General features: G+C 39.3%; 1 protein-coding gene across 2 annotated transcripts in view; it reads left to right on the top strand.

Annotated features, from left to right (window-relative positions):
* Positions 1 to 4,174: 4,174 nt before the first annotated feature.
* Positions 4,175 to 24,919, top strand: part of ankrd11.S (ankyrin repeat domain 11 S homeolog) — a 107,989-nt gene continuing 87,244 nt past the window's right edge. The window contains exon 1 of one of the 2 annotated variants that reach the window (XM_018260508.2): positions 4,175 to 4,777. The gene's annotated coding sequence lies outside the window, so the exon portion shown is untranslated. The remainder of the gene's footprint in view (positions 4,778 to 24,919) is intronic. The other variant, XM_018260507.2, reaches the window with a different exon arrangement.

The following is a 24,919-nucleotide window of genomic DNA, read 5'->3' as shown; positions in this document are numbered from 1 at the left end:
GGAAGGTCCTCATAGGCTTTCTAACGTTTTTTTGGTCGAAGAAAAATCGTTCGATCAATGGATTAAAATCCTTCGAATCGAACGATTCAGAGGATATAATCGTTCGATCGAACGATTTTTCATTCGATCGTTCGATCAAACTATGTGCGGTAAATCATTCGACTTCGATATTCGAAGTCGAAGGATTTACATTCGGCAGTCGAATATCGAGGGTTAATTAAATAAATTAAAGTAATCAGATTTTGAACCTTTCATAAACTGATTTTTTACAAATGTTTCACCTTTTCATTGAGTCTATACATGGATACTTAGTGGAATAAATTGGCCAAAAATATTGTTCTGGCAGAACATTGCAGCCGATTCTCTGCAGTTTACACTGTACAAGAGCTTTGCTTGGGTCTCAGCAGGAGAAGTGGGCTTTATGGCATCATTTGGAATGTAGCCTAGGAAGATTGTGTACAATTCACAAAAGAAGCATTGAATTTTAGTAAAATGTTTGTTTTTCCACAGAAAATCATTAAATCATAAATTCACAATGTCTAAATGCTGTTTTTTGTCCAGAATATTCGGGACCTAGGGTTTTCCAGATTACGGCTCTTTCTGTAATTTGGATCTTCATACCTTAAGGCTACTAGAAAATCATATAAACATTAAATAAACCCAACAGGCCAGTACTGTTATTTACATATTGCCCCTCTTCCACTGCTCCCCACACTTTTAGAAACCCCCAAAAAAAACCTTCATGTTTTTGCACTTTTTGTTGCAGTAGAGAGCAGGAGGCAGCAGCTCACTGAGCAGTAACCATTCGGAGACCTGTGACCCCCAGGCCCCCCTCTCCAACAGGCCCTCCACAGTTCTTTGTATTCTGTATGATAGTTACACCACTGTGTTTGCCTGTCATTGTTGTGCTAGTGGGATAAAAATGTGTGCCCATTATGTACTACAAAGTATACCTATTTCTGTCAGTCAAAGCAGTACAATTAAACAATGGTTTCTAAACCTATGTGTATTCATGTATTGTATGAGGGCACTTACAAACGTACATTTTAATTTTGTTTGCTGTACATGGGCTGTTATAATAATGTGTGTGTTGAGGTAAGCAAATATAGGTGCTAAATTCACCATGTGCAGTTGCAAAGGGTGTGTGGCTAACTTTCCCACCAGGGCTAATTTTCTGCCCCTGACTGCCGTGCCGCCAACCCCGCTCCCCCCGTCATGTTTGGGGCTTCAGTGTGGGTCAAGCGTGGGAGCATTGGTAGTGCAGAGAGTGCATTTGCATTCTCTGCACTAGAAGATGCAAAGTTCCAATTTAAAAATATGTTTACCACCTACCCATTCTTAACATAAAGACCCCAAAGGCTTTTTGCTTGTTATTTAATAGGAACAGTGGCGGAACTACCGGGGGAGCATGGGGTGCGAGCGGGCCAGGGCTATTTCAAGCAGGGTACAACCCTGCATGATTTATTTTGACGGAAAGCAATGTTTCAGGGGCACATCCCACTGCCAGGTGCGTGGAAACACTGCTTTCCACTAAATAAATCATACAGGGATTCACCCCACATGAAATTGCTCTGCTGTACTCAGTATTGGACTGGTATGCCAGGGGCCCACCAGAAAATCTAACATCTTGGGCCCACTTTCCAAACTATTATTTTTCCTCTTCTCACTCAACCTTTTTATACTCCTAGTCTTTTATATCAACTTACTCTATTCTTCCATTATTAAACATTTTTTCCCCATAAAGAAATAGGGAATGGCCATGAAATGTTTAGATGCCAGAGGGCCCACTGAAACCTGGGCCCACAGGGAGTTTTCCTGGTGGGCCAGTCCGACGCTGGCTGTGCGTGTCGGTGCTTAAATTGTGTCAGAACGCTACTTGCATTACATATAGACAAATACAAGAAGTCCTCTTCACTCAACCCATTATCAATATATTTAAGACATTGAGACATTTTGTGCATACAGCTACTAAAAAATGCCTTACCCTTTAAACAAAACAGGGATTATTTGTCCATATATCGCAATATATTTAAGTTGGCCAACTAAGTCACAGTCATCCCATATCTGGCCAATCCTATGCTCAATTTTCATCTGATTCATTAAGAATTCTATTGCTTCATTATACATTTTACAAAGGGACTAAGTTTTACCTGCAACTTACTAGCTGCTTTCAAAGTAAAACTCCCAAACTCGGCTGCCCTTTTATTAGCCACCAGTGGGATCACCTGACTATAGCTGGGAAGGGTGGGAGTTACAACAAGGAGCTGGTCACTGCTCCTGTATAACTATAACAAACAAGGGAAAGTTGTGCTCACCACTAATTTTTAAAAACCATTAGGCGGGGGTGCAATGAGGCTGTGACCACTAAATACATATAGTCAAATACAACAGGTCCTCTGCACTCAACCTACTTGCATTACATGTTTGACCTGTCTGACCCACAACTAGGGTTGCCACCTTTGCTGGAAAAATACCGGCCTTCCTATATATTTATCTTTTTTTCCCTATTAATACCATTGGGATAAACCATAATTTTTACTGGCCAGGTGGCAACCCTACCCACAACTCAGCCCAAAGGTTTGTATTTGTAGGTGATATAAGAGAAGTGGTTATTGAGGGTCTATTATGTGCTGAAGCCTAAATTGTGTATGTACCATGTGGTAATATGGATGCTGAAGGTGTCCTCATTCCTCTCACCAGTATAATGTATGTGTAGTCTTTGTTTTGAGTCACAGTACAAGTAGGATTGCCATCTTTTCCGAAATATTTTACCGGCCTGGTGGGGGGCGGGAACAAAAAAAGGCGGACATGACGTAAAAGGGGCATGGCCGCGGCGCCGACATTTCAAGAAGGGTACAAAGTCACAAAAGCTACATTTTTACAGGGGATTTGGGGCAGGTCGAGGGGTCTTTTTAAGGGTATTACAAATTTACCGGCAGCTACATTGCCGGTAAATTTGTAATACTGGCCCCGGCCTTGGCAGGTGTTTTACCGGCTAGGCTGGTAAAATACTGGCCGGGTGGCAACACTAAGGGGCACATTTACTAAGGGTCGAATATCGAGGGTTAATAAACCTGCGAATTCGACCCTCGAAGTAAAATCCTACGAATTCGAAATATTTACAGCAAATCCTACGATTGAATGAAAATCGAACAATTCGAAGGATTTTCCTTCGATCAAAAAAACCTTAGAAAAGTGATGGGGAAGGTCCCCATAGGCTAACATTGTACCTCGGTAGGTTTAAACTGCCGAAGTATGTAGTCAAAGTTTTTTTTAAAGAGACAATACTTCGACTATCGAATGGTTGAATAGTGGAACGATTTTTAGTTCGAATCGAAGTCGAAGGTCGTAGTAGCCTATTCGATGGTCGAAGTACCCAAAAAAATACTTCGATATTTTTACTTTGAATCCTTCACTTGAGCTTAGTAAATGTGCCCCTAGGTACAAGGGTTTTACGTAACGTGACTGAACACAATGTAGTTGAAATCCAAGGAATCAATATTTATCATAGTTTTAAGGCCTTGTTCTAGTACCAAGACAGTAGCTATCATAGAGGAAATTCCATGTATCCTTTCCATAAATTCCCGATTTTCTGGTGTGCACTTTAAGCCACATTTAGCGGTTTGTAAATTTGTTCCTGTTGAATTACAGGAGCCTAAGAGTAAGTGCCCCAGTAGGAACGAAAGGCGTCAGGCGGTTATCTGTATGTCCTAATAAATGATTTGAACTTTTAATTATCTTTTTTTGGCCTTTACTTTCGAAGAACATTCACAGCTTTTTCCTGTTGAATTACCACCAAAACAGGAAACACACTGCTCTTGTCTTTTTTATATGCAGCAAATCTATTTTCTAGGTTATAATATCGTACGTAGGATATTTTAAGAGTTGAATATTTATTGTCAAGGGCAGAAGGATGGGAATGGCCCCCAAAACATTAGCTAAATTCACACAGAGAGGAGTTCTAGCTTGGATATAATGGTATCTCCGGAGCTGCCCAATACATTTTACACTGGTTCCTTCCCCGCCCCTTCCTGTCGTCACCGAAGACAACAACACAAGCTCAGGCAGTGGACGCAGAGCTGCAGCTTTAGCCTCCTTCTTAGGTAGCTCCGCCCAGTTTTGTATCTGATGACGTTTGAACACATCCCATCCAATCGTCTTGGGCGAGGCATATTACCGTGTTATCGTCAGCCAATCCGAGCTTTCCTCACGTCGCCATCTCTTTTTCTCTCGCTGGGAGCGCGCCTCGAGGGAGTCAAAGGGCGCGTGGTAGCGGCTGTAGATGGAAGTGACTGGGGGCGCGCGCGGGACTGGCGACGTAACCGAGAACGATAGCTGAAATTTCAAGCTGTCCCGACGCCGTGTTCGATTCTTAGGGATTACGCTGTTTTTTTTTTTGCATTCAGTTTGCCCTGCGGCTACTATTGGTTGCTTCATTCTGTGGTTGGGCCTTGTTGCCGGGTCCTGTCAATTGCCTGGACTTTTCGCGTGTCGTAACACAGGGAGAGGAGTGTTCCATTAACCTACTTACAGTGGTTCGGGCCTTGCGTGTCTCTGTTCTCCTCCCCTTGCTTCCACCGGTTACCGGAGGAGGGGAGGAGGGAGGGAGGTAGGCCGCTGCCACCACTGGCTCCATGCTCACGTTCGCGGCCTTCCCTCCCTCCTCCACCTCCTCAACATCGGCCCCTCCACCGCGGGGCACCGTGGGAATTTGCTACCAGGCACTGAGGAATAAGGACTAATCTACACCTGGGAGTCCCGGAAACAGAGATAGTCGGTAAGAGAAACTTACAGGGAAGGGCGTATGTGTGTTTGCATCGAAAACAAACGCAGCAGAAGAGCAAGGAAGTGTTGTGCTGTTTGGAAAGGGAGTTTCTGTGCCTCCCAGAGAAAATAGTCCTACTGTGTCACGAGAAAGCACTTGTACAATAACCTGACCCTGCTAGAGTAATATTTGTATTTGTCAGAGCACGGTTACCCTATGCAACCCCTTTATGGTCTGTAATTGCTGATTTATTGAGCAGAATACTACGGACCCCTGTTCTTGTGGATATGTGCACCTTTCTGATGGGCAGACCATTCCCTAGAGCAGGGGTCCCCAATGTGAGCCACATTCAAATGTAAAAGGTTTTGGAGAGCAACAGAAGCACGAAAAACTCCCTGGAGATGCCAAACAAGGGCTGTGATTGGCTATTTGCTAGCCCCTATGTAGACTGGCAGCCTACAGGAGGCTCTTCTTGGCCTTATACTTAGTTTTTATGCCATTAAAATTTGCCTCCAAGCCTGGAATTCAAAAATAAGCTCCTGCTTTGAGGACACTGAGAGCAAAATCTAATAGTTGGAGAGCATCATGTTGCTCACGAGCTACTGGTTGGGGATCACTGCCCTAGACCAAGTAAAACTGCCCAAGCTTTGATAAACCAGATCCTAACAGCTACCAGAATATCGATAGTTGGAAATCTAACATTATACCCACTTTGGGTGAAAGCAGGCGGCCGGTAGAAGCAAAACAGAAGTTCGAATATGGCATTGCCAAAATTCATAATGAAATTAAGCTCTATTGAGAGATATGGGCACCATGGGAAATGCTAGCTTCCGGAGCTTGATCTAGGGCAGGGTTCCCCAACCATTTTTTTTTTTTTTTTTTATCTGTGAGCCACATTCAAATGTAAAAAGAGTTGGAGAGAAACACAATCATGAAAAAGTCCCTGAGGGTGCCAAATAAGGGCTGTGATTGGCTATTTGGTAGCCCCCATGTGGACTCATAGCCTGCAGGAAGCTCTATTTGCCACTATACTTAGTTTTTATGCAATTAAAACTTGATTCCAAGCCTGGAATTCAAAAATAAGCACCTGCTTTGAGGACAATGAGAGCAACATCCAAGGGGTTGAAGAGCAACATGTTGCTCACGAGCTACTGGTTGGGGATCACTGATCTAGGGCATTTGTGTTTTTATATACAGTAGACCTGAGGACTGGCTCTTCTCCACCATACCTTTACTTCTTTTTCCTGCTGGAATGCCAATTCTTTAAGATAACATTGTAATTATAATGCTATGTTGTTGTGTGTGTGTGTGTGTATATATATCTCTTGAGCACTGCACTAATGTATGGCTAACCGCTGTCTGTATGATAACACTGCTATGCGAAATAAAAATTTAAGTTACAAAAAAACCAGCCTTATGCACTTGTACGTTTAGATTCCAGTTATCCACATAGCAGAAAATGTTTTAGTAGAATAGGTTCTTAACATGCAGTAGTGAATCATTGGTAGGTCTGTCACATTCATGCCCCCAGGCCTGATCAAAACAGCTTTGTAGTTGTACAAAAATATAGGTGCAATATAGTAAAGTTGCAGAGTCATAAGTGCTGCTGGGAAACAATCCAGTTTCTCTCTTAATAGAACTTATACCTGATATGGGTCCAATGTCTGCAAACTGTGCAGATGTCCAGCCTGTAGTCATTGAGCTGGGGGCACAAATCCCAGTAGCCTTCAAAAGCTGCAATTGGATGTTGGGTTTGGCTGTTAAATAGCATCTGCAGGGCTGCAGGTTTTACAATGATGTTGTGCATTTGTTTGTCTCATAAATTTACAACCAATGGCTGTTCAGTCGGGCTAACTTAAAACAGCTGCTGGGGCTCCTGATGAAGCTGTTAGCGTTGAGCACATATCCGAGCACGACTTTGCTGTTCTGCATTTTGGGAGAAGAATTTACTGGCAATCTTGTGTAGACAAGCCATGGTATGGGGAAAAGGTGTAATGTGCAGGGACACCATCCACTTGCTGGCAATTTAAAAGAAATATGCATTGGTTTTTATCTGTAATATATACATGAAAAAAATAAACATCAGAAATCTTTGCTAGACAAATGTATTAAGGGCCTAGCAGCACCGAAAGTGAAATATATGGTTGTACATTTAGCTTTCTATAAAACACAGCTTTAATTCAAGGCAGGTCTTTGTTGAGATATCTTTAAAGGAATTGTTCACCTTCCAAACGCCTTTTTCAGTTCACTTGTTTTTAGATTGTTCCCCAGAAATAGACTTTTTTTTCAATTACTTTCCATTATTTATTTTTTTATTGTTTTTCCAAAATCTAAGTTTAAAGTTGAATGTTCCTGTCTCTGGAGTTTGTCTGGCAGCTCAGTTAATTGTTACAATTTTGCAACATTCAGTTGATACATTTCTCAGCAACATCTCTGGAGTATTAGCAACTATTGTATCAATTGTAACAGCTGCCGGTTATGAAACCCACATAAAACACCACCAAACGAACTATAAGTGCAGTGTGGGCACCAAAATTCAATGATACTAATATATGTGGGGGCAGATGGGCTGGGGTGTCCTCCAACAATTTGACATATATACACAACAAGTGGGACTATACTCCCCGCCCATGTGACCCCCAACTACTCAATTATACATGAATGCTTCAAATATGTAAAAGGAAATATTTATTGTTCAACACTATGCCATATCTCAAAATAAAAACAATTAAAACCAAACTAAGCAGCGCTGCATGTACAAAGGGATCCCTTGTAAATATTCCCTAAGTGTAACCCAGCATAGGTAATGGTTGATATGCTGTAATGTAGAAGTGGCGTATCTGGAGCCAACTGTAGCGCTCCGATCCTGTGCCACAATCTTAGGCAATTGAAGAAAATGAAAAGTTCCAAAACATCCGATGCTGGTATTTGATTAAATGTAATCAAAGTATGATGCTGAAATGTCCCCAGGTCTCAAAAGTGCCAAAGTCAACAAATATCAATGAGGCACCCCTCCAGCGTAAGTCTCCTCAAGGTAACAACCCCGTTCAGTATTCAAGGGGGAGGAGGAGGTTTTGTGCACCTGCCGTGCGGCTAGAACCCTGTGGGTAAGTGCAAATGTGTGGAATAGCCAAAGGACGCCTCCGTGGGGTGTCTACAGGTATAGATGTTTCCCACCGCAGCCCCGCTCAATTAAGGTAAAAAATATATTACCGACCATGCGGAAGTCCGTGAGTGACTGTGAGTCCTTGAAGAGACGTATAACAACGTCTCCGTTGCGGTTCCGTGATAAGCGGTGTTCGGCAGTCCTGGCGCTTGTGGACCTGTATGGAGGGATCCTCACTTGTACAGCGCGCGCTGCACCTGAAACCCAGAGACTCTGCTCAGCAGGGACAACGATAAGAAATGTGTCAACTAAATGTATCCATTTAGAACAGTTAGGGTCGCCAGAGCTGCTTCAGAAGGTGAAAAATTACACTTTACACTTCAATATTAGAAAAACCGTCACACATAGAAAATAGAAAGTCATTGGAAAAAGTCATTATTTTTGGTGATATATCTGAAAACAACTAGTTGTTTAAGGTGAACCACCCCTTTAATTTCATTGTAGAAGTTGCTGATGGCTCATATGCACTGTGCATTGTTGTGTTTCTACAGCTTTTTGAACAGATTGTAAATGTTTAAGAATTGTGCAATGCAAGGTAAATTGAGCAATATTCACGAGTGTTAATTTTAAGCATTTTCAAATCGGTATGTTTTCTAAAAGAATCAAAAACGATTTTCTACCTTTTGATACATGGCGATTAATATTGGGGTGATAAGTGATGTATTGCTTAAAAACAAGTCGTACAAGAAAATTATAGCAGAATTTGTAGTTGTGTGCTTATACACGTGTTTGTTTAACACTGCAAACACATGTACATGTGTCCACAGCCTAAAACCCTATTACATCTATGCGTAAATTAAATTTAAAACCTCTTTATCAAAGTTTTTTTAGTGCTGCACTTTTCTTTACATTTTTTTTGTGTCCATAGCAAGCCTCATTGTACTTATCTTGTGTTTCTGGCTTTTATCATTCTGATTCTTCTGTTTTGCTTGAGAGTATTTAGAATGCAATATTTAAAATAGTAGCTATGACTAATATATGCTGCTGTGGCTGAAATTTTACAACATATAGAAACTGGTGTTCAGAACAGTACAGTGGCTTCCTGTATGGTGAAGTTCTGTCCTTTTGTTTCCTCATCAGTTATGCAATTTATTTTTGGTGAACCCTTCTTTATTCCTTTTTAAATATTGTCTTTGGGATTATACTATTCATGTATCTACCTTTTTAAACGCAGTGCTGTACTTAAAATAATACACTTGGGGCAGATTTATCAAAGTGTAAATTTAGAACTCGCCACAGAAAAACTTGCTCACTTTCTGTTCATATTCCTATGGAATTTTTAGAATCTTGTTTATCAATAAAGTTCACCATTTGAAAAATCCCATAGGAATGAATAGAAAGTAAGTTTTTCTGTGTTGAGTTCTAAAGTCACAATTCTAAATCTGCCCTTATAGGATATATGGGTAACTACAATCACAGATAATAAATATATACACGAGTTATATTTGCAGATGCTTACAAAACAATAGGAACGAGGTGCGTGCTGTGTAGAGCTGTTTCAAATATATGACTAGGCCAAGAGATGTTAATTGTTGCATTTTCTGTTTTGAAAGTTATGCAGTTTTGTTTAAAAAAACGGTATTGAACAATAACCCTATTGGTTCCCTCCAAAATAATTGAATTGCTTTGACCTTGCACCTTACTACAAAAATCTGGGTCATACACATTTCACATGTCTTATTCCCCCAGATTATTTTCCTCTTGAATGATTAAAAGCACATTTATATTAAATTGCAATATATCTGGTAGGAAAATATATATATATATATATATATATATATATATATATATATATATATATATATATATATATATATATATATATATATATATATATATATATATATTATTTTGTTAATGCCTGCAGAATTTATCCTTCAGTTTGGCAAACAATTTATATTGTAAGAGTTTACTGATGTTTATAGTTAGATCACCAGTTCTGCTGCATTTTCTTTTTCTAAAACTGGTGGTTTACATGCAAGCAGGTTTGGAGAATTTTGTTTGATGCATATTGCAGTATAGGCTGCTGGGGGGATAGGGAAGGGGACGATATCACTCAAATTTGCAATACAGCAGTAAAGACTAAAGAGTGGCTGATGTTTATCAGAGCATAAGTCACATGACTGCAGGCACATGGGGAAAAAGACAATGTCTGGCCCCATGTCAGATTTCAAAATGAAATCTAAAAACTCTGTTTTCTCTTTGGAGAAACATATTTCAGTGCAGAATTATGCTGGAGCATCCTTCATTCTCCTCCAGGCCAGCATGTTCAGTGCTGTGTGAATGCACATTTTCTGTTGCTCATACACATACCTAAGACAGAAGCAAATATTTTCTTGTCCTTTATTCAATGTATAGTTTCATGTGAGGCTTTCCAAAGTGGAGTCTCTCTTATTCTTTGGACAAAAATCCTCTTAAAAAAAAAAAAAAAAAAAAAAAAAATCTGTATTAAAATGTAAAGTTATTTATTTGTGTGACCCTAGCTTATGTTTCAAACTGTGAGGCCCAAACAGTATTCTTTCTTGTCATAATTTAAATTGCTGCATTTTTAAAGCCAATGTAGAAAAATGTCGACATAAGTGTTTTCTGACACCTAAAGAATTAATTTTTCCAATAATTATTTATGGGATAATGCAGTGCCTAAAGCACAAGTAGCAGTGACAGATAGTCTTCACTCAGAATTCAGGCCTCAAATATTTAGCATAGTTAACATAAAAAAAAAAAATTGTAAGCTTTGGATGTTTATTTTTGAAGCATGAGAAAGCATGATAGGCAGAGAACAGTGATGTAACTGCCACTGAATTTTGTCTTAATTGGTGTGACATTAGGCGATAGCTGTGTGCTATGTGTCTGTAAACATTGCTATCTTAAGGTCCACATAGATGCAAAGATTTTTCGTTGGTGAACGACCGATTTCAGTGCAATCTGTCAAATTATAGTGAAGTTAGTGGGAATCGAACGATCGTGCATCTTACGATTTTTCGTGTGACATCTTTCAGAAAATTGATTGGCCAAGTTAAAAAAAATGTTATGGGTCCCAGTGCAATCTATCAATGCTTGCAGGGCCAAGCAGGCAGCTACCCTCAAGTTTTCCTGCCAATATCGTTGCAATGGTCTTTTTAGTTGATGGACAAATGTTACATTTAAACGATTGTTTCAAGATAATCGTGGTCTCACGATAACAAAAAAATCTTTACATCTATGGCCGGCTTTAGTCTTCATAGACTTTTAACCTTTCTGAGATTTGTGAGACTGTATTTAGAATTATTGGTTAAACAACAAAGAAATGCTATGTGCTTTCATTTTGTTTTGCACCAGGGGCGAAGTAGAGTACCACAAGTACCAGGAAATGCACATCTTGTCAATCAGGAAATGTTGATATTTCAAAATGTTTAATCTACCTAGTACTACTCTACTCAACAGAATTCAATTTCTATCACCATAGCACAGATCTATCTTTTTGTACATATGCAGTGGAGTGTACATGGCTACATGTTTTTTGTTTATTTCATGTACACTTTTATTCCTCTACTTTGCGTAGCTGCAGAAACAAACATAAAATATAACCAGACTCCATATTCATTCTTTCATTGAAGATTCTTTCTATTGCAGAATGTGGTTCTATTGCACCAGAATATGTGTATAAATAGAGCATTTCTAACCACATTCATTTTTAGGGTTTACTTCTACTTTAATGGTATGCACTTTCTAGCCTGAAATGTGGTAAAATCTTTTTAGTGATCTTTGCTTTGAGACAAACCCCAGGTTCATGGCCGTTCTACCATTAACGTGGTAATCTAGTTAAGCTTTGTAATTATAGATTCCTGGAATTTGGCAAGTGAGACAAATTCATAGTGTATTTATAAGTATACCTTTTGGACCTTTGCACCCTGGGCATTGTGTTAAAATAACAGGGTTTATTTTGTGGAACCCTGCTTGCGTGCATTAATCTCTGTACATTTGAGTTCTGTCGTCCTTTTAGCATGATACAACCCGAGCAGCCTATAATACCTTTTTTCAAATTTGTGCAATATATGAGCCTGAATTAGCTTACATCTGTCCGCGATTGCAAATTTTGATGAGCACTTAAGCCAGTAACACAGAGTTTATATAATATAGCTTTTTTTTTCTGTTCACACATCTAACCAACAGTAAAATTTAAGTTTTTAATATCCCCGCAAACACTTCTTTTTCCTCTCTGTAGTGCAGTCAATATACCCTTCCTACAATAATGTTGAGATCAAGGGCATGTTTTTATGGATCTATACCACATGTAATATATACTTGTCCTAACACAGTGCCTGAGGGCTACTAACCTAGATAGCTTTGGACTGAGCCTATATTTCCACAATGGGAAGATTCTCAAAATGAGTGGCTATTTCTCTAGTATGCCCATCTCAGATGAGCTTCTGGGAGGACCATCCGAGTGCTCTATGTACAAGCAGATAAGCTTCCGTTTGCATATTTTTACTAAAGATATAAACTAAACAAAAAATTACAAAATTAACTTAGAAATAGGCATTGTAGTCATTTGCCCAGTTTACTGTTCTTTGACTAATGTATGTCTCTAAATGTAGTTGGTTGTTTAATAGTGGGTGTTAAGGTGCCACAGACGTAAAGATCCCCTTGTTTGGCAATATCGCCAAACAAGAGGATCTTTCCCCGATGTGCCATTAACGAGCATGGCTATATTGGGGGTAAAATCTGATTGTTCAGCCATAAGGCCAAACGATCCGATTACGATGTGCAATGGGCTCCGGCGGGATCGGTCGTGTCAAAATCAGCCTTGACCGATCGACCAAACGACCGATCTCCGCCGGATGAAAGATGTCGCACCACACACGATATGAAAATCGTACGAATCCTTGATTCGTACGATCGGATCTGTGTGTCTATGGCCGCCTTTACTCTAGCAGGCTGTCCATCTAACCAGGGGGACCATATTTATGTACATTTTTCTCCGGGCCTCCTCTTTTTGACATTAATACATTTCAAATAGGTATTGCTTTAATGATTTGATTTCTCCAGATAATTTATATTTAGATAAATTTTGTTGCTACCATTTTAATAGTTATCTTTGCATATGCAAATAAGATTACGATGAACACTTTTTCAACTCAAAAGGCTTTATCTTTGGTTTGCTTTGCAAGGATCCCAAGGTGTATGAGCCATGTCTGATGATTATTCTTCCACCTTCAGCTATATGTGGGTGTCTGATGGCATCTTGGGCATTTATAAGGTGAGAGATGCCCTATGAATGACCCTGTACTATATTAGTTTATCTTTGGTTGCAATAGCTATTGAGATACTGATTCAATAGTCTTTCCAGGTTTACCTGATATCTTTTAATTTGATGCAGTTTTTTTGAAAAACCCCCCCATGTTTTGTTTTCCCACAATTTATACAATTTGCCCTGAAAAATATTCACTTATTTAGTCCTAATTGATGGCCTATAAAAGGAATTCTCATTACTGAGTTATCACACAAGAAGTGTCTCCTAATGGGTAAAAGCAAAGAGCTCCCTCTAGACCTTCTCAACCTTATTGTTGCAAAAATATATTTACCGAGAAAAACGTTGACGAGTTCAATACTTATTTTCCCCACTAAGTTTTGGATAAGTTCATCAATTCAGCAATATGTCTCATTACTTTAGTTTCAACTGTGTTTTGCAGCCTCAGTAAAAACTGGACTTCTTTCTCTTTATTGTGCTATAATACCAGAATACAAAATTTATATTTTGATAGTTGCACAGGTAATCAAAATATACAAAATGTAATGTATTGGCAAAAAAATTAAACAGTAAATATTGTTTGTGTGCAAAAGAGCTCTAAAGTCATACCAATATGTAAGGAATCATATGGAGGCACACATATTTGAGTAATGATGAGGTTCACAAGTAGAAGCTTTAGGGACTCTCCTGAGAGGAAAAAGAGAGAAGCTTTTGAGGTATTCATAATAATGCCAGTGCAGTCAGCAGGATAGACCATGAACTGAATCTCGTGTATACATTATGCAACACAAGTTGCATTAGTGACCCTGTTTATTATCAAGCACAATATGTCTATCCATAATCTGTGGCAAAGTGACTGGGATATAACTGTAGAGGTAGCAGAACCTGCAGCTGCTAGAGGGGCCTAAAAGAAAATTATATCTATGAATTATGTCTCATGCCTAAACATTATGGGGACTGTAAAATGAAATACTGTGACATCTAGTAACTTCTATCTGATATAAGTAATTCTAAAACAACTGGACTTGAGTAATCATTGAAGATGTGTGAATGTGTTGGAAATAAGTGTCCTTTTGCCCTTAATTAGGGCATTTACTTGTCTTCCAACTACTCTGCTTTTACTTTGTCAGCTTCCATACTTTCTAACACTGTGGTGGTCTGGTTTTTTTGTTTTAGTTTTTCTTTTTAAATTTTGCCACCCTTCTTTCATCATTATGCCATTGTCTCCCTCATGCATAGCCTGTTTTTCTTGACCTACTTATCCCTTTTTGCTTACTCTCCCAAGGTTCTGCTATTATTAGAATTTTTGCCATTCTCTTCTGTTCAGCCATGCTTGTATTTGTCTACAGCACTTCTTAGTAAAGGTGGCCATACAAGCACTGATATCATACAAAAATCTTTTGTATGATATTCGGTGGGTGTATGGTGGGAGATATTGGTCAGATTGGCCCAGGCGGAAAACTTTGATCGGGTGCCTTTGAATTGTCACGTGTGTGTGCATTGAAACGAACAATCTTTTCCAGGAAAGATCACAATTGCTACATCTATGGCGACCTTTAGGCTCTTTGAGGCTTACAGATTTTTAGGTTCTACCAAGAAGAATGGGTTTATTTGGCTTGCTTCAGATTTTTTTGCTGTTTGGCTCTAATTCATGCTGAACTTTGATGTGGTAGCATGGAGCAGTGCATAATTGGGGAAGTTTAAGCTAAATGTTTACAGGAAAACATTTGTAAAAAAAATAAAAAAAATTATTTTGCTAATTACAGGTATGGTATTATTATCTGCAAACTTGTTACCTGGAATCACTGGAAGCCAATAATTTCCTTTTTTGTAATAATGAAGAGTACCTTGTTCTTGATTTTCACTGAGATATAATCAATCCTTATTGAAGGCAAATAAGCCTTTTGGATTAATTTAATCCTTCAAATGATTTGTAGCAGACCTAAAGGGGATTTTCACCATCATATACAATATTCTATAACATCTCTTCTCCCCTAAACCCACAAAACATCATTATACATGCATTACTAAGATATTGAACTCGCAAATTTCCATGAAACCACACAAATCCTCTCCTCCGTGTACTTGGAAAGGGTGGTTGGCGACCCCCTGCAGCTAAATTGTTCCTGGCTTCAAGAGCTTATGCGCATGTTCTAGAGCTTAAATACTAATTAGTATTTTTTTCTCTATTTCTCTTACCAGATTCAGTTGAAACATTGGGCACTCCTTGTCAAATTTATTGAAATTCAATTACTATATGTATTGAAAAAAAAGGAGTTTCAATGACATCTGATTAATGTCAGGACCTGGCAGTTCCAGAGTATTCGCTTTATTCTTCTTTAACTATTCTTTGGTAGAACGACTTATGTTTTTAGGATCATTGTCTTGGTGCATGACCCGCTGTCTCCTAAAGGTTCAGTTCATGGACAGATGTCTTGACATTTTCCTTTAGATTTCTCTGGTATAGTTCAGAATTCATTGTTCCATAAATGATGACAAGCTGTCCAGGGCCAGATGCAGCAAAACATGCCCAAACCAGGACACCAAATTTAATGCTTCTCATTTAAGTCAAAAAGTTTTATTTTGGTTTCATCTGTCCACCAAACATTCTTCTTGCATCCTTCTGGTTTGCCTGCATGATCTTTAGCAGACTGTAGACAGTTGGCAATATTTTTGGGGGAGAGCAGTGGCTTTCTCCTTGCTACCCTACCATACATACCATTGCTGTTCAGTGTTCTCCTGATGTTGGACTCGACGTCAACATTTAAGACAGGCCTTGCTTTGACGTTACCCGGAGTTCCTTTATAACCTCCTGGACTATTATCTGCCTTGCAGTTAGTTATCTTTGATGGCTCACCACTTCTGGTCAGCCATCTCTGTTTGTACAAAATCTGTCTGTTAATTGGTGGAGTCCAAACCCATTAGAGAGAGTCTTGTAACCCTGCCAGCTTTATGGTCATCAACAACTTTTTCTGAGGCCCTTAGACACCTCCTTTATTTAAACCATGATACACATCCGCAAATGTGTTGTATGTGTGATCAGGCTTTGCTGGATTCCAGTTCTTTAAGGTAAGGACACACGGGCAGATTCGGGGAGATTAGTTGCCCCAGAGACAAATTGCCTCTTTTTTGGGGCGACAATCTCCCTGAACTGCCCGCGTGTCCTTGCCATTAAAGGGCTGAATCACCCTTATGTTAACTTTTAGTATGTTCTAGAATGGTCATTTCTAAGCAACTTTTCAGTTGGTCTTCATTATTTAATTTTTATAGTTTTTGAATTACTTGTCTTCAAATCAATGCATGGTTGTAGGATAATTTGGACCCTAGTGACCATAATTGCAAACTGGAAAGCTGCTGAATAAAAAGTTCTATAACGCTATAACCACAAATAAAAAATGGAAGCCATTAGGATATTGTCTCTGATTATCACTCCCTACATCACACTAAACGTTGACTGAAAGGTGACCAACCCCTTTAAATATAACCAGGACACTCGCATTCGATTGTCATGTCATTGACTGAAAACACCAGATTTTTCCTTCAAACTATTTTCATAATCCTAACGATTCGCTTACTTTTGCCACGCAGATATGTTGGATAATTTTTTTTTCAATGAATAGACAACCAATTATAATTTGTTTTGTTTTAATTCACATTCATATAAAATAATTTTTCTAAGGTTTCACAAACTTTTAACCGTGTGTGTGTGTGTGTGTGTGTGTTTTTTTTGCAATGGCAAAGTTTGGACACCCTTTCAATTATGTATTTAGTAACACTCCTTTTGGCACTGATCACAGCTTATCAATGTAAATGCATTTTGTATCCAGCTCATTCATGTTGTATGGGTTTTTGCCCACTCTTTCTTACAAATCACTTCTTGCATATTTTTACATATAGGGTGACAGATTTGAGCAATGCTGAACATCTGTTTTTTGTTAGAGATTTGTTTCATTATGACCTAAAAATAATCTGTATAGAATTGGATACCCTGTTTAAGTGCATATATTGAGGTAGCCTAGTGACCTTCAGGGGTCTGTCCTTCGATTATGTGGTTTGTCTGATATGCTGAATCACTGTAGTCTTGCACGGGGCTGGTCAAACGGTATGAACATCAATCATCATCACAGGATAGCCATTTGCATATATAAATTGTTTGGTCATTATTTTTAATGTATCTCACATCGATTTAACTGCCTGAAAACTGCCTTGATCATCTGCTGCTCCTATTCACTTCAGAAGTATATCATATTTGATAAGTTGGTTTTGGCTAATGATTTTCTGCTGGAGAAAATTAAAAAATAACCCAAAGCATGGTCTTGAACCTCTTTGAGCCTGGTCTATATTCACTTTTTGCAACTTTAATTGCTGCAGCATGTTCTGTTTTACGTGACTCATTGCTCTTGGCAAAGCTTTTAAGCTGTTTCAGCACCCATCCAACAGGGATATTTAAGGTGGTTCATGCGCTCATGATTACTAAGACTGCAGTATAGCTGTATGTCCTTGACTTGTTAAACTTATCTAATTGTGGGCATTTTATAAGCTTTGCTTTAATGGCTAGTACCAATATACTACAGGGTTAGATGTGGAAGTTAGAGATGCCATTTGCTATAAGCTTGCCCTAGTTGGGGAGGGGTTGGTTGAGGGCATGTTTTTTTTATACATTGCTTAAAGATTTTGCTTATGATAAAATCGTAGCATATGACAGTGGTGTTGGTGGGATTTGGAGAAGGCACGTGAATCTGTATTAGATGACCTACCCAGAGTTGGTAAATGATTCTGCACAGTGTTGTAGTTTCACACAGTCCTTTTCTGCTTATAACCTTTATTTAGATGAAATGCATATCTGCACTGTTACTCAGTTTAATGCAGGATTATGCAGCTTCACACCCACACTCACATGAACAGGAAAAATATAGATCAGGAGGCAACCCAGAACCAAAAGCAATTATTTTCATCACAAACACTGGAAATTATTGTAACATTGTAACATGTGGCGTATGCATTCCAGGAACTGTAGTAATCTGTAGAACATAACTAATACAGAACAGATTTGTAATACAGATCCTCTGGTCCCGTGAACTCTCATTAGAAGTTCAATTTAGATTTCCAGAGGGTAAAGTAATTGTATTGGTCTCGGCACAGTCCCTGATGGTAAGCTCAAAGAACATGAACAAATGCGATTGTCTCTTCCTTGAAAAACGGTTTCATTTATTTCAGTCTGCCAATTTGCCTTGGCTTTTTCTCTTCTTTAACCAATACCAAATCTCCAACCATAAATGAATATGCACATCCTCATCTTTTGGTGTAACGAGCTGATCTCAAATTCAGGAAATATTCCTTACTCTCTCTGTTCCAGAGATTGCTTATAAGAACTTGGTGATACTTCCATCATGTTGACAATGCCTCTTGAGTGGAACAGTTAAGAGACACTGTCGGTACCTTAGATTGAGGTGATGTTGTAAGTTGCTGATACCTATTTTGCCTGACGAAGGGGCCTTGGTACTCCAAAAGCTTGCAATATATTTTTATTGTTGGCCAATATAGGTATCACTTCTACAATACTTTTATCATTTTTTTTTTGTTACCTTCTCAGGGAAGGAAGTGGTATTCAGGGCTTTCCATTGGTTTTCTAGAGGAAAAACTGGGTCACATTTCAGTTCTGCATCACAGTTGTTCTATACAGTCACTTGGTTATCTGATTCCATGTCTGTATATTCTGAGACACTTGTGACCATTTGTGAATTTTGTGACCACCCTGACTGTGGACCTTGTAACCAGGCTGGCCCATGCCACCAAAGGTGATTTTTAAATAATTAATTTGAAACCTGTCCCTATGTAAGGAAATCTGCAGGATTATCCTTACCAGCACAGTGTGACTATGTTGTTGGTTCAATTAGTGATTTTTATCTCTGCTACTCAAATGGTTTTCAGACGTTTGTGGAACTTGTGATTCAGTGCAATGCAATCAGAGTCTGACCATAAATTGGGTCGAATAGACTGGATGCTCAGGCAATCTAATAAATTTTTTCATTCATTTTGTGCTCCAAGCAACTCTAACCTTGGAAGAGTGCAACTCGTGCAGAGCAGGTAGATGCAATACCTTTCGTGTTATATTGCGCATAAGCAACAGCTCCATAAGCAGATTTACTGGTATCACAGAAAACATGCAGTTGAATCTGAAGGAACCTGACCATATTGCCTGGGGGATGGATAGAGTTTGTAACCAGCAGTTCTAAATATCACTGAGTTATCACTGAACCACTTACTTGTTAAGTCTGGTAGTAGTTGTTCATGCCAGCTAATGCTACATTTCCCATAATTCCCTATAGAAGGATCTTCACCCTAACTGTGAATGGTGACAAGAATCCATTTCATCCAGGGTCAAAAATATGTGCTGATGTCATCAAAACACACCTCTTTGTATTTCATACTGTCTTTTAAGAATACTAAAGTGTTTGTAGGTCAACTACAAAGTCATCAGTCTCTGTTCTCCATTTGAGGCCAAGGATCTTGCAGTACTTTGGTCCACATAGTATAGACCCTTGTTCAGTGTTGTTCTCTTGCCATTTGAGTTTTAATTCACTTGAATTAGTAACCCTTTTACAAAGAACATACCTGCAGCAAGCATAATCTCCCTTGCCTCCTTGGATGTGGCATAGGCATAGGTCTTGGACTATCATTAGTCCAAAGAAGTCTGACAGAGTTTCTGTTCTTTTCTGCAATGCTGATTTGTAAGGGTAAGGTCACACTGGGCGTTTCGGGGGGAGATTGAGGGAAGGCGTTCGAAAAGCCCAGTGTGACCTTACCCCAAGAAGGTAATTGTAATGTCTGCCATCAAGGCAATCTTGTGAAGTCTGAAATTACTAAAGATTTTGAGGTCAGGATTAAGATTTGGTCCTGTCCGTAGGCATTCATTCAGTGATACTTGCCCCTTATCAAGCAATAAAGCATCAACCACTATTCTCATCTTATCTAGTATAGGTAAATCTAAAAACATTTGGACTTGCTGAGTAATCAATGAATTGATTCATTGATTACTCAGCAAGTCCAGTTGTTTTTAGATTTACTTATACTAGATATACCATGACCTGGATGAATGAAAATCTTCATAAGTCATATTCTCAGCTTAGTTGTTCTTTTCTACTCTTATCACTGCATGATTAGGTAACTAATACTCCATACTAGGGTCTGGCCACACGGGGAGATTAGTCAACAGGCGACAAATCTGCTTTTCTTTACGGTGACTAATATCACCTATCTGCCTTCTGCCGGCTAAAATGAAAATCGCCTGGGGGCTGGCATTCGGAGTTCTTCATTTTCCGAAGTCGCCCGTAATTGCCTCACGAGGAAACTTCGGGCGACTTCTGAAAACGAACGCTCCTGCCCGCAGGTGATTTTCATTTTAGCCAGTGGAAGGCAGATCAGGGAGATTAGTTGCCGCAAAGAAGAGATTTGTTTCCTGGTGACCAATCTGCCAGTGTGGCCAAACACTCATCCTTAAAGGCAGTCAGGTGTTCACTTATGTTCACATCCTCAACTAAACCCTCTTTGAGCTACTCCTGGATTAGACCATTGTGGTAGAGAGGAAAATCTGTAGAAAGCCTTTTCATCAAGTGATCAAACTTTCCTTTAGCCACAGTAAAGTTGTTTGCCAAGTATGATGGCCAAGGTAGTTCTGTCACATATCTTCCTGTAATGTACTTAACTGTGGATGAGATTTTGAGTTTACCATTTTTTTCCTCTTGTCACCTCTAAGGGTGGTGGCAGACTGGGCAATTAAGTTGTCCAGCGAAAAATCTTCTCTACTGTGGGCAACTAATATCCCCAAAAATACCTTCCCGCCGGCGATTCATATTCTTATGGCTTCGGAATGCCGAAGCCACCCAAAGTTTCCTCGCAAGACAACTTCGGGTGACTTTGAAAAACGAAGCTATACGCATGCCATCCCACCAACGATTCGCGTTATTGGCAGTGAGAAGGCATTTGGGGAGATTAGTCGCTGGGTGACTAATCTCCCCTTCTGCCACCACCCTAAGGATTCCAATTTCCAAAGGTTCGCAGTTGACTGCAGATAAGGGTTTCATCTGCGACACTTCTATTCACGACTCCAACACTTGTGATGTCAGTTACACTGACTATCTGAACTGGCTCTTGTAGAGTCCACCCAAGGGTGGTTTCAAGTGCAACAAGAGATTCTCCCCAATCTCCCAGATATTACACTACAGTAGTAATCTCCTCCAATTAAGATGCTATTTTTTGAGTCAACTGAGTCAGCTAACCTTAGTCCTTTGGCCTTCATGTCACACTGTAGGTGCTCTTTCGGTATTTTCCCAACAGCACTGCTGATTTCTAGAGCCTTCATTTCTATCCGTTTGCCTCTGCTGTGAAGGTTCTTAAGGATGAACTTGACTCTTTTCAGACTGGCACTTGCAGGGTTTCTGGACCCAAAAGTGTGGTCATTGTGTCTCTCTTCCCCAACAACAGGAAGTTTAAAGGATCTGGAAATTTCCTCACGGATGAAAGTTCTTGGACTTCCCCCATTTAGTAAACCATGTACAATTTTTCTGGTTGTAGGCCCCTCTGCCCGTGCTTGAGCAATCTGCAATAAATTAGTCATATTGGAGATGAATAACTGTGTCCTCTGTTGGTTTCTTGGAGCTTTGTTTGGTTCTTTGGTAACACACTTATGGGCATGTTTACTAAGATTGGAGATAAATATTGCCACAGATTTCCGGAAATGTTTCCCATGGCAACCAATCAGCAATTAGATTTAAACCGTCGCCTACAAGCTTGAAAACAAAAGCAAATATCTGGTTGCTATGGGCAACATCTCGGTAAATTTATCTACAATTTTAGTAAACGTGCTCCTAAGTTATGATGTCGCGTGCTACACGTTGCACATAAGACTCCAGTCACACTACAATACCTTGCAATGTGCTTAGGCCCCAAACACACACACAACATAATACTTTTCATTCGAGTCTTCCTTTGCATTCCTCTGGGGTCTCAGTCTTGTGGTCTGATCACAAAATACACAGGCTGCAGGGTTTGAAGCAGAGCACAGGGCAGCTGCTGTTGGCATCATTGGTCTCTTAGGTTTATGCTCAAAGTGTGTGCTTGAATTCTTATGGCGCTGTTCTTGATTGCACAACAGGAGTAATGAACACTTTCTGCTCTAAACCTCTTTTTTTTTTTTTTTTTTTTTTTTTAAAGAATTTCAGAAACATTGGTACATTACATTCCTGATGCTCTTGTTGCAACTAAATTCCAGTGCTATATCCTCACACAAATCCGCTTCCGTAATATTGGACATAGCAGGCCTCCACAACTGTACGATACATCTCCCATGAATTGCAAACTGCAGACTTGTATTTCACACTCATATAGGTGACTCAGGGCTGGCACATCGGAGGATCTCTTTACTGCAGTCCATTTTAAGAGCTTATTCACATGAACATTTATTATTAAGTCTTTGCAACCAAATCTGTTTTACAGTATTTCTAATGCCACAGTGTAATGTTCATAGGAAAGAGGCAGCCCCGCAGTGGCAGTTGCAGCAGCACCACACAGAAATGCTGATCTGGTTTTGGGAGATGGCATAACTGACTGCACTATTCAATACCTCCCTCTTTGTATTACACGTGTGACTCTGGTTTTCCACGTAACAATGCAATCATGATGGACTTACTGTTTCATACTCTGCTTCAATTTACTCTGCAGAGACTATCAAAGCCTTAAAGGGGTTCTGTCATGATTTTTATGATGTTGTTTTTATTTCTAAATTACACTGTTTGCACTGCAAATAATTCACTTTACCATGTACAATGTTATGCCTGAACCAGCAAGTGTATTTTTTTGGATGTAATATTGGTGTGTAGGCAGCAATCTCAGGTCATTTTGCCTGGTCATGTGCTTTCAGAAAGACCCAGCCCTTTACGATGGAACTGCTTTCTGGCAGGCTGTTTCTCCTACTCAATGTAACTGAATGTATCACAGCGGAACCTGGATTTTACTATTGAGTGCTGTTCTTAGATCAACCTAAGATCTCATCCTCGATTCGTACGATTTTTGGAACGTGTGGAGGGGGGGGGGGTCCAAGTGCTCAAGCCCCAGTCCTTCAGCTCAGGGAGGCAGACATCATGCAAATATTTGGGATAGGCTGGCACAGACCGGTCCACACCCCATTAATAGATGCAGTTAAAGTATTTATTTGGACAAAAAACTTGCAAAAAAAAAAATACACCTTACGCGTTTCGTGCACTTAGTGATAGTTCCACACAATCCTTTGCTGCTTATAACCTTTATTTAGACGAAATTCATATCCGCACTGTTATTCAGTTTAATACAGGAATATGCAGCTTCAGAGCGAGATCTCACACACAGGAACGGGAAAATTATAGATCGGGAAGCAACTTAGAACCAATAAGTAATCATTTACACCGTCACACACAAGAAATTAAATTGTAACGTGGCATATGCATTCTGGGCTATGCAGTATTTTGCATAACATAACTAACATATAACAGATCTGTAATAGATTCAGCAGCTTTCCACAACCTCATTTCTGCAGCCTCTCAGTCTTTGATCTCCAGCTCATTAATATCCCTTTTAAGGACATAAACACAAAACTGCACTACATACTGAAGGTAAAAGCTTTACCAGGGACATATAACGATGCAAAATTATGTTTTTATCCTTCAAGCTAATGCCCAATTTTCTGCAAGACTTTATTTGCTTTAGTAGTCCCTAACCCTGCCTAGTGTTACCCAGCTTGTTATCCACAAAACCCACCAACCCCATGTAATTTAAGTATACCACAACACATTACCATTTGGTTATAACACTTGCAGTCATTTCCAAAGTGTATAACCGTGCACTTAATATTGAAGCTCAGTTTGCAATTTAGTCAAATTGATCTTCAAAGTGGCAGCATCCTTCCGTTAACTTATAGTGTTGCACAGTTTAGTTTTATCTGCAAAAATAGAAGCCATATTTATAGTGCCCACCTCTAGGTCAAAATAAACAATTTAAAAAGCAAAGGACCAAGGACAGACCACTGCATTACCACCAACATTAGAAAGTATTCTTTTTACTACGACTCTTGAATCTGTTCTTTAGCCAGTTCTCTACCTAAGTACAGCCTTTCTTAATGTGATCACTAATCATCTGTGTTGTTTTGTATGAGATGATCTAGCAAGTGCTATGGACTAATGAAGTAAACACTGAAAATCTGTGGGTTGACCTTAAACATTCAAGACAACCGAATTTAAGACAAACCAAGATTTTGGAATCAGAAGTGATTTGCAAGAAAGAGTGAAAAAAAATTTGACTTTTGCTAAATAATATTTTAGGCTTCCCAAATTTTTCACATGCCACAAGACATCTGTTTTAATTATTTGCTAGGCGGCCTCTCTCTGTTGAGTAATCTAGGCTGTGCTTTACGGTGGCCATATATTGCTCCATATTTTCAGAAGAGTCCGAAGATAAAGGCAAATAACTAATAAAACTAGAAATAATGAAAACCAATTGAAAAGTTGCTTAGAATTGGCCATTCTATAACATAAGTTACCTTAATGGTGAACCACCCTTTAATATGCAAATTGAAGAGCTGCTGAATAAAAAGATAAATAACTCAAAAACCACAAATAATAAAAAATGACATCATACTAAAAGTTCTCAAGGGCGAACAAAACCTTTTAATGCTGTGCTTTCTGTTTTGCGTACAGGTATGGGAGTATACTGGGAGTAACTTGGGGTT

The sequence above is a fragment of the Xenopus laevis genome, chromosome 4S, assembly GCF_017654675.1.
Source record: "Xenopus laevis strain J_2021 chromosome 4S, Xenopus_laevis_v10.1, whole genome shotgun sequence".
Taxonomy (NCBI): domain Eukaryota; kingdom Metazoa; phylum Chordata; class Amphibia; order Anura; family Pipidae; genus Xenopus; species Xenopus laevis.
This window is presented reverse-complemented; position numbering and strand designations above follow the sequence as displayed.